Source organism: Myotis daubentonii, chromosome 14, assembly GCF_963259705.1.
Source record: "Myotis daubentonii chromosome 14, mMyoDau2.1, whole genome shotgun sequence".
In the NCBI taxonomy this organism is placed as follows: domain Eukaryota; kingdom Metazoa; phylum Chordata; class Mammalia; order Chiroptera; family Vespertilionidae; genus Myotis; species Myotis daubentonii.
The window spans coordinates 27,850,770-27,861,931 of NC_081853.1; the positions used below are offsets into that span (position 1 = coordinate 27,850,770).

The 11,162-nt window shown below is 45.5% G+C and overlaps 1 pseudogene; it reads right to left on the reverse strand.

Moving 5' to 3' along the window:
- Positions 1-1,676: 1,676 nt before the first annotated feature.
- Positions 1,677-4,624, reverse strand: LOC132215411 (glutathione peroxidase 1-like; annotated as a pseudogene).
- Between the last annotated feature and the right edge of the window lie 6,538 nt (positions 4,625-11,162).

The window sequence follows — 11,162 nt, forward strand, 5'->3', positions numbered from 1 at the left end:
CATCTTCATTCTACGAGAGGGGAGGGAGTTGATGAATTATGCTCTATTCTGTTGACTGTTCTCCCACCATGGCTTGTGGGGGGAACTGGCATGGTAACAGCATCACCTCTGAAGAGCACAAGGGTCAATTGATTGTGTGGAACCAGTTGTTAACAGCAACCCCACAAGGCAGCCACAGAGTGACAAGTGAAAATTTGGGCTTTCTTGTGGACAGGTCAGACATTTCAGTTCTCACCCCACCTGGCCTTCAGAAGTGGAAAGGAAGCCCTTAAGTTGAGTAAACTCCAGTGATGTGGTAGACTTGGGGGCTTGCATACCTAAAAACCACTCACAACTTGCTTTTCTCTACCATAGAAAGTAAAAAGTGAACTTTCCAGCTTCCCTTGCAGCTAGAGGTGGCCATGTGATCTAGTGCTAGCCATTAGGATATACGTAGGTAGAATTCCCATTTCAAGTGACAAGACAAAACCCTTTGCTCTTTGCTCTTCCCCCTCCTTGCCTGGAGAGGAAGCAGATTTTCTGTGACCACAAGGATGAATCACAAACTAAGGTTGCTGAGCCAGGAGCCTGGATCCTTGAGGATATCTCTGAGCAGCATTTTAGCCCCGGACTGCTTAACTTTGGGTTTCTCATTATAGGAGGAAAATATACCTCATTCGTGTAAGGCATTGTTGGTTGAATTTCCTGTTGCTTGTAGTGGAACCCATTCATTTAAAAAATATATTTTTAAGTTATAGTTGACATACAATATTACGTTAGTTTCTGGTATACAACATAGTGATTAGGTGTTTATAGCTCTTATACAGTGATCACCATGGTAAGTCTGGTAGCCATCTGTGACCATATATAGTTATTACGATATTATGGACTCTGTTTCCTATGCTGTTCATCACATCCCTGTGACTTATTTGGATTATTCTATAACCAGCAATTTATACCTCTTATTCCCCTTTATCTGTTTTGCCCATCCTCCTACGCACTTTGACATGGCAACCATCAGCTCTGCATCTATGAGTTTGTTTCTATTTGTTCACTTGCTGTGTTTCTTAGAATGGGCAGTGAATCCCATTCTTAGCCACAAAGGAGAGGCCTAAGAGTGCAGGCACTGTGTTGCTTAACAACAAGGCTTGCAGCTGCTCAAGTGATTAATTGGGAAAATGAAAGAAACGTGCTGGTGTTTGTAACCTCAGCTGGTGATGTGGATCAGGCAGATTCGGGCATTATCTCATCATTCCAAAAGTAGCACTATGACAGAGCATGGCAGGTGCGATCCACTCTGATACCCAGAGATATTCAGGGAGGGATTTTCTAATTATAAAAGTAATGCAGGCTCTTTGTACAAACAGTGGAAAGCACAGCAAAGTCTAAAGAAGAAATTACTGGAATTCCCTTCTATGGAACATTGTGATGCATTTAAACGTGGCCTTTATCCTTCGTGCAAGCACACGTCCACGCGCACACTTCTTGACTTTTACTTTTCTTTTCTTTTTTTTCTGCCAACACCAGACAGTTTATTGTGAAAAGCCATGGTATGGGAGGGGGAGGTTGGGATGGACAGGACCAGGGCCCATCTGGGGGGATTTAGCTGGACATCAGGCATTCCTCCGTGTAGGTTTAGAGGCAACACCTTCATAGATAAGCCCCCCAGATGGCCGGGTGGGTTGGGTGGGGGTGCCCTAGGCATTGCTGGGCCCCTTGGGCAGCAGGGCTTCTATGCAGGCTCGATGTCAATGGTGGGAAAGCAGTGGCTGTACCTGTGCACAGGCACGCCGTTCTGGCCCACCAGGAACTTCTTGAAGCTCCAGGCCACGTCATTGTGGCACACACACGGGAGACCAGGTGATGAACTTGGGGTCTGTCAGGAGTGCAGTGGCGTTGTCACTGGATGCGGGCAGAGCTTCCTGCAGGAAGACAAAGAGGGGGTGCACCGGCGCGCCATTCACCTCGCACGTCTCAAAGAGCATGAAGTTGGCCTTGAACCCACCACCAGGCCTGACATACTGGTACTTGAGGGAGTTCCGGATCTCTTCGTTCTTGGTGTTCTCCTGATGCCCGAACTGGTTGCAGGGGAAGCGGCGCACAACCAGGTCCCCCAGCCCGCGGCGCTGCTGCAGCTCGTTCATCTGGGGGTAGTCCAGCGGTTCCCAACCTTCCTCATGCCGCGACCCTTTAGTACAGTTCCTCATGTGGTGGTGACCCCCAGCCATGAAATTATTTTCATTGCTACATAACTGTAATTTTGCTACTGCTATGAATCGTAATGTAAATATCTGATATGCAGGATGTATTTTCATTGTTACAAATTGAACATAATTAAAGCATAGTGATTAATCACAGAAACAATATGTAATTATATATGTGTTTTCCGATGGTCTTAGGCGACCCCTGTGAAAGGGTCGTTCGACCCCCAAAGGGGTCGCGACCCACAGGTTGAGAACCGCTGGTGTAGTCGGACCCCTTGTGCCTCAGAGCCAGGCCATCTTCTCAATGAGCAGCACCTGGCCCCTCAGGGAGCCCAGGTTCACAGGCTCCCCGCCACCCAGCAGGCACAGAGCTGAGCACGCACATGGCGTGGGGATTGCAGAAGAATAGGGAGTGCTGGGGACAGGAACACCTGTTTTTCCCACTGAGGAAGCAGGGTGGGAGCTGGGATTATGGTGCGCAGGACTAAGAACAAACATTTTGTTTAATAGATAGTAGGCTGTGGGGTAACTTTCACTTTTTAAGAAACGAGAAGAGAGAGGACCCAAGGAAGCCAGGGAAGGCCATTCATGGACTGCGGAGAGCCAAGTGCTGCCCTCTGCCCAGGCCCCTTTGTTTCTCACTCAGAATTTTCTCTGTGGTGACCTGTCCTTAGGGGAGCACAGTGACCTCTGCGCAAGATTGTCTTGTTCTTCAGGATGAGTGGTCAGGGTTTCCTGACAGGCCTTGGAGGGATGGTCAGCACTCAGAGTGGGGATACCTGGGTCCCTTCCTGCTGATTGGGGCCCCAGAAGCCTTGGAGGAGAAGGAGGAAGAAAGGGATGGTAGGAGGAGAGAAAACGAGGAGGAGAGAAAGGAATAACAATACTGGAAGAGGCAGAGCACTGTAGTCCCCTGATGGATGGGTTTCTTCCAGCCCCACACCCAGCCCTGCTCTCCTGGGTCTGCATTTCTGGGCCAACAGAGTGTTAGTGAAACACACACAGGGATCAGCTTCTGCTTCTGCTTCTTACTGGTTGCGACTTTGGAAAGGCCTTTACATTTCTGGAGACTCTGTTTCCTTTTGTGTTTCATGGATGATGGATAAGGCCATCACAGCAGCTACCTGGGTGCAGGGTGGTGGTAGGAACCGGACACCGGACCCTCCCGGGGGCTGTGCCTTTGCTTTACTCAGAATTTGGCAGGGTGGTCTGTGCTTGCCTAGTTCTTCACCCAGAGTGAGCTCATTCTGTCTTCAAACATGACGGGCATAAATCAATTGGGGAGGGGGATACAGTTGTCTATTGCTGTCATTATGTGCAAGTCTGGTGGAGGAGAGAAGCAACACCTGCTCTCCACATCCTTTCAGTTCCTGCAGCCAGAAGGCAAGAGCCTGGGAGATAGGATTGATGAACAGGAATGCAGTTGGGCTCCAGGAGCTTCCAGACCAGCCTCTTGGAAATCTGCATGATTATCTCTCTCTCTCCCCCTTCATCTTGTGGTGTGGCTCCTTTTTTTTGTATATATGCTTCATTTTCTTCCTGCAAAGTGGCTTTCTTCATGGTCTAAAACATGGCAGCCAGCCTTTTGAAAGTTATGTTACAGCCTCTGTGACCAGAGAAGGGATGACTTGATTGCTTCTCTGTTCAGAATTCCAAAACTCCCAGGGAAGGGTCTCATTGGATGAACAGGAATTAGCCACACCTTGACCAATCACCTGCAATCACGTAAGAACTCTGCACCTCCCATAACTCTAGGATCCATATGAATGGCTAAGGGGATGGGGATTTAGAATAAGGGGTGCTAGTCGGCATGACGGAAAGGCTGGAGCCTCCAGAAATAGGTGGGCAGTGAGAAGCCCCTAGAAGCCCCTGAACAGAGGACATGATGAGCAGGGATGTCTGATAGTCTTAAGTTGTCTGCTTTGCTGCGATGTCCCACTACTCTGTCTCCCAACCATACTGCGAAGCCCACCACATGTTTTTAATGCCTGTCTTAGTGATTTGGGTGAAATAAAAGGGTCTGATCTTATGTCTGGACTGGTGCCCAGCAGAGTGGGGAGAGAAGCTGCAGGTGGTGAGTGGCTTTGCATGAACTCACGGGGAATTTTTAAAAATCTCGAAAAGACTGTAGGATTTTTCCGTAGAATGAGAGGAAATCCTTGAGCCAATGTTAGGTAAACATCAGTGGACTGGGGACTTCAGCTGACATTTGTGTTAGTGTGAAAAATGGGGTAGACACTGTATCACAAATAGAATTGATGTAACACACAGGGTTTAGTGTTCAATAAATATGCAGTAAACAATCATTCCTCCTCCCTCACCCACCCCATTCCCAGTTTTCAGGGACATGACTTTGAATGCTTCCCAGGATTTACTTTTATGTGAAAGAAAATATTTTTGAAAGGTTAGGGTTTGGAAAACAGACCTAGCTTTTCATCCATTTTTGACTCTTAACTATCTGACTAGAATTCTGCAATTTAACCTCTCAAACACCAGTCTCTGCATCTTTATAGTGGGAGTGATGATGCCCACATCAAGGGTGTGGGTGTCACAGCTGAGAGAAGACATGTGCAGCACCCTGTGCCTGATGCCCACTATGGTGATTCCACCCCCTCCTGTGCTTCTTTTTCATTCCCTCAATTTTATTACAAGCAGCGTAGGGCGTTCTAGCTTTCTAAGGTCCTCTAGTATTTGCAAAGGTTTTCTTAGCCCGTACTTTCCATTTGAGTCTCATAATAATGATCTTGTGAGGAAGGGTGAACAGAGTCTCATCTCTCCCACTTTAAGGAGGAGCGGACTGAGGTGTGCTTAGCATAGAGCCTGGCAGGTGCCAGATGCTTCATGTCTAGTGAGTGGATATTGAATGAGAACTACATGTGTAGGTGCTGCATGGCTGCTTAGTACAGAGAGTAGCTCAGCACAAGTTACACTGTGGCCACGGTCAACTGGGACCTTAAAAGAAGAATCAGGAAGGTCCCTGGAGTTCCCATCATGGACATTTCTAACTATAGGTACAACATTGTGCAGATACCAGATGACTATGGAGCCCTTCAGTTCTAATTCTTAAATGACAAAGTTTCTCCGCTTTCCTTCAACCAACTTTCTCTGTTGCCAACTTAATAAACATGGTACAGCATGAATTATTATTTCAAGCACCCATTTACTCTGTTATGAGCTGAGTATGATTAAATACACTCGCTTTTTGATATTGTTTCAGAAAAAAGAGACTCCAGAGAGCTTTTTGCTTCTTCTGCCACATGAGGACACAATGAGAAATGGTCATCTATGAACTAGGAAGCAGGCTCTCACCAGCTACCAAATCTACTGGTCCCTTGATCTCGACTGCCCAGCCTGCAGAACTGTGAGAAATAAATGTTGGTTGTTTAAGTCCCCGATCTATGGCATTTTGATATGGCAGCCCAAGCAGGCTAAGGCACCAGTCTTGGATAATTGCTTCCTGACTTTTGAAAAGGGATCTCTTGTAGAAATTTAGAATGACACATATGGAAGGGACCTTGGGGAACATCTAGTTTCATGGGTACACATTTTAAAGCCCGAGAACACTGTGTTCAAATGAGAACTCACCACAGACAGCCAATTTATAAAACAGATAAATTGAATCTACCTCCAATTCACTGAAATGTTCATTGACTTTGAATCTCTTCCAGGTCTCAATCACAGCTTCATGGCTCCCCTCTGAGAACCTTCTTTAAACATCCTATCAGAACAGCTCCCCAATGTCCTATGTCACTTCACCCTGTTTGTTTCCTTCATGGCATTTGTCACAATTTGCAATTATTTATCTGTTTACCTTTTTATTGTCTGCCCCTATCCCTAGATTGTGTGCCCATTTGGACAGGGACCAGATGTGTCTTGGTTACTGAAACCTACTTAAAGCAACATATACTTGCTGAATTGATAACAATGGATGAAGTCCAGCCTGGAGGTTGCTTTCTGGCCTTGGGGTCTTATAGCGTTCCTATCAGTGGCTGTAGATGCTACTGTTCTTGGTTGCCCAGCAACTGTTCTTATTTAGTCTAGAAACACACCCGGGAGGGAGTGGGTGAAGCATGTTGACCTGGCTGGGCAGGCGGTGGTTCTCCCCGGCATGGCCTCAGATGTGACCCAGGAATGGGCATGTGACTCAAGCTTGGTCAGCCAGAGTGCTTTCCCAAGGTTCTGCTAACTGAGGCTGGCAACAAGGACTTTTTCCCCTCACTAGTCATGAGGCTGTAAGGATGCTGGCTTGGAGCTGCTGGGAAGCTGGCCCAAGAAAACGAAGCCAGAGAGGCAGAGGTATGAGGCAGAGAGTCGGGGAGTCCTGATGGTGCTGGGAGCCCTGGGTCCAGGCATTCAGGCCAGGTACCCTGCCTTTCCTGGCCACGCCTGTCATGTTTTGGTTTTCTTTCACTGGCAATGGCTGAATAACGAGCCTAAGTTTTCTTACCCGTCAAATATGATTAATGGTGTTTAACCAGGTTGATTGACGGAGTTCTTGCGAGGCTCAAAGGAGAGAATGTCTACAGAAGTTCTTTGAGATCTTTCTTTGTGATCAGGGGACTGTGCATTTTCTACTTCCGTTCTCCCCAAGGATGATATCTGGAGTTAGCCTGAGCGCCTGGGCGGGGTGACTTAGGAGGTTACCGGACTGAGTCCAAAGGCCACAGCCCCTGTCCGAGGCAGCTCCCTGAGCATGCTCTGATCCTGGAATGACCACAGACTGTTAACTCATTACCCCTGATATTTCCCATCCTTGACACACATGCACACGGAAATCGCAAATATCGAGAAGCAAGCTTCTTTAAGGCGAGTGTCAAAACCTTTTATTTTCATTATTTCTTTGGAGCTGCAGGGAGACTTTCTTCTTCATTACCAGTGTCACAGAGCTTATATGCCACTGGGTTTGATCTAAAACTATTTATCGTGAAAGCAGCTGCTTTTGCTAAGCAGCCTCACCCCAGGTACCCTGAGAAGTGGGTAATGAATGCAAACGGTCCGACCAGGGCTCTGCTGGTGGAAGATGCCCTGCATGCTGCAGCAGCAACCAGCTGCCTAGTCTGCTCCCCATTCTCCAGCTCATCTGTCCTGTCTCCCAGCCATTTTGAGCATCTGAGACCTCAGTGTCCACATGAACTTGAATTTTTTCTTTCATTGTTACATGTGTTGAAGCCTTCACTGTCACCTCACTTCTTTACTGTGACTGCTTCCCTCCCAGTGGCTCAGGAGTGCCTGGCGCCTCCCTGCTACCTGGTGCCTCACATTTTCTAAGCCCCAGTTCCCTAAATCATTGGTCTCAGAAGCCTCCTGTCATAGTTGAACGCAGATGTACAGTGAGAGTCATTCTGCCACTCTCCAGTTTCTCATCCAGCCTCTCTATTTCTCATAGCACCCCGTCCTGCTGCCCCAATTCCAGGCTCTGACCTTCAGACGTATCTTGACCCTTCTATTTAACTTGCTCTACAGACCCAGGCAGCTGTCCATTTTAGCGATTTGTTGATTGATTGTTTCATCCAACCCAATAACCAACGACTCTGACAGGCTCTGTGTAAGTGGCAAGGAGACAGAAAATAGAGCTGCTGTCTCTTGGTCTATTGCTTGGACCACTGAGGCAGAACAGCTGCACCCCTACCCCAAGGCCGGATTAAAGCTCCCTAAACTGCTTTTTGTGTGGGTGTGCACTTCACTCCTCTGGCAAAAATCCATCATAGCTCTGCCTTGTCCATAGAGTGAAGTCCAACTTTAGACTAGAGCTGTGCTGTCCAGGTGTAGCATTTAATGGCCACATGTAGCGATTGAGCACCCAAAAAGCATCAGATTGGATTGAGATGTATGATAAGTATATGATAATTACAGAATTTTAAAGGAAAAATTACGAAATGCCTCATTAGATTTTTAATTAATTACATGTTGAAATTATCAACACGTTGGATATACTGGGTTAAATAAAATATTAACATTAATTTTTACTTAATTTTTTAATGGAGCTAAAAGAAAATCTAAAATTAATATGTGGCTTGCATTATATTCCTATTTTCAGCACTGGTCTAGACACATCTCATATTTTCCTCACAATAGGCTGATATGGTTTGTATTATGAAACTATGTTACTGAGGAAGAATCGGAGGTTCAGAGAGGTACGAGGGGCTAGGTAAATGAACGGGAAGGCCAGCACCATGAACTGAAGCCTCAGGAGAGTCCTGCGATGGGGCAACATTCCTGACTCCTGCCTGCCATTGTCCTGTTGCCTTCCTCCTCCAATTCCCCAGGGGATAAGATATGGAAGAGGGGCAATAAAATCATGAAATCCCTGACTGAACAGACCTGATGCAATGCTGGCAAGCCTGCTTCTGTTGAGTTAACTGGCAGATGCCCTATGAGGGATGGCCAGCAGACGCCTGGTAGATGTGAGTGGGGCAGCAGTGGCATCTGCCAGTAGTCAACTACCTCTGGTGTTGGGAGCATATCTGATAGAGGTCTGGTCAAGGTAACTTTGCAGGGGACTGGAGTTCCTGTATGAGTAGGCTGGGGGTGATGGGAGCTGTGAAGGTGTAGTAATTTCTGTTCATTTGGCTCTATCTGGCCCCAGAGGCCAAAGCATTTGGTGATTTTGAGTTTTCTGCATTAGAGCACCCTCAGTTGTTTATTGATACCCAGGGGCTGATGGGAAGGGATCTGTGGCATGGCTCTGTGTGTGGCTAATTTCCTCTAGAAATCCAAGGAGGAATTCCTGATTTCGGTGGACCACGGTGGCTCCAGGATTTGCTCAGGGAGCCTTTCAAGGCTGTTTCCCTTTCCTCTGATTTTAGGGCAGCTTCACAGATTTGACTGATCTGTGTTCAAAAACTGCCTATTCAGAACTAACCTTCAGATTTGCCTCTGTTCTCTTTGTTGAGGAGGCTCCTGTTCAATCTCTTACACACCCACCTACACACTCCAAATACTTTGACTCATCTATAGGGCCTAATGGAGAGATGACAATGCTGATTATAGCCATTCTTCGTTAGTCAGTCTCTGTACTGGAAAAATTTAGAGCAGATGGAAATCTCTGAGGTGCTCTGGTCTTATATTTATGTTGTACAGACGGGGGAACTCAGGTTCAGGGTGGGAATGTGACTTGTATCATGGAGAGCTCCTAGCAGTGAAGCTGGGCCCAGGGCCCAGATGGGTGTTTGTTGGCACTTGGCTCATGGAGGGATATCTTGGTGGCCTCTGAGGTGCAGTAGTGAGTCCTGTGCCTGCATTCCATTTGACCCTTGTCACCCAGGCAAGAAGCACTGTGGCATGGGAAAGGCTCTAACCTGGTCATCAGGAGAGCTGGGCTCCTGACCTTTCTTTCTCCATCTTACCAGACTGGGTGGCCTTGGGTGCACTGTCTGAATAGCTTTGTACTTTTGCTACAACTCACTGAGGTCTGACATGATGCCTCTTGAGGGTAAAATACAAAAACTCTCAAATGATCCAAAGCCTTCATGCATTAATCAATACATGGTGTCTTAGTCATTATGGGTGACTATAATAAAGTACCACACAATGAGTTGCTTAACAACAAACACTTATTTCTCACAGTCTGGAGACCTCTAGATAAAAGTATTACATCAGCATATAAATGACCTAAATAACCTAAATACTCAGTAGACCCGATTGATATATGATGAGCACTATATCCTGAAATGCCCTTGCCATAATCATGAAAACCAACAATCATTTAGGTCACACACAAAGAGAGCACTAAGTTCTAAAACAGACAATACTCTGGTCCAAGATGGTGCTGGCAGATGTGGTTCCTGATGAGAGCCCTCTTCCTGGCCTGCAGACAGCTGTGTCCTCACCTGGTGGAGAGAGTGAGAGCTCTGGTCTCTCTTCTTATAAAGGTGCTAATGCCATCATGGGGCTCTACCCTCATAACCTCATTTAAGTCTAATTACCTTGCAAAAGCACCACCTCCAAATACCTTTCCATTGATGAAATTTCAACTTGTGCATTTTGGGGGTCACAAACATTCAGTTTCTAACACATGCATTCATTAGGCGATTGCTAAGACCCACTGTGTGCTCAGCACTAGGAATTTACAGGTGAAAGACATGCTTCTTCTCAGGGCGTTTCCAGATGAGCAGTTGAGAGCCATGGGTACAGCATCATTTAACTTGGCCCAATTTGTGAGTTTCTTGGGCTCAGCTGGGGGACAGGGTAGAAGGCATTGTCATGCCTCTAGTCACGAGATCTGCAGGGCAAGAGACATAGACTCAGAAACCCTCTCCTCTTGCCTGTTGGCCAAGGCACCTGAAATGTACTGGTAATGATTTGATGATGTCCAGTGTATCTATCTCTTCTTTGTTGTTTGTGCTTTTGTTGTCTTTTCCAAGAAACCATTGCATCATCTAAGGTCCTAAAGATTTATGTCTCTGTTTTTTTCTAAAACTTTTAATAGCTGTAGCTCTTACATTTAGGTCTGTGATACAAATTTAATTTTTGTATATGATGTGAAGTAAAATAACTAACTTTGAAATATTATTTTGATCTGTTTTCCTCTTTAAAAAATTCATTTCAGCTTTTTATCTTTGATAATGTCACTTTTTTTACTCTCTTCAAATTTAAATTTTTATTTTTAAGTTATTTAATTAAGATGCTTAATTCATTCACTTTGATTTTTATGTTCTATTTGTATTATAATTTAACTATTTGAAATTTTTTCTGAGTAGTATTCTAGTTCTATCCCATAGGTGCTGGTATGTAAATATTTTATACATTTTTTTCTTTTTTAGAAATTATAAAAATGTAGTTTTTATTTGTTTTTTGAACCAGGGATTAAGAATAAAAAATTTTGTTAAATCTCTTTTCTGTTACTGTTCTTAATTTCTCATTTTATATTGTGACCAGGGTATTGTCTGTGTTAGAATCTAGTGCTCTCTTTGTGTGTGACCTAAATGATTGTTGGTTTTCATGTTTATGGCAAGGGCATTTCAGGATATAGTGCTCATC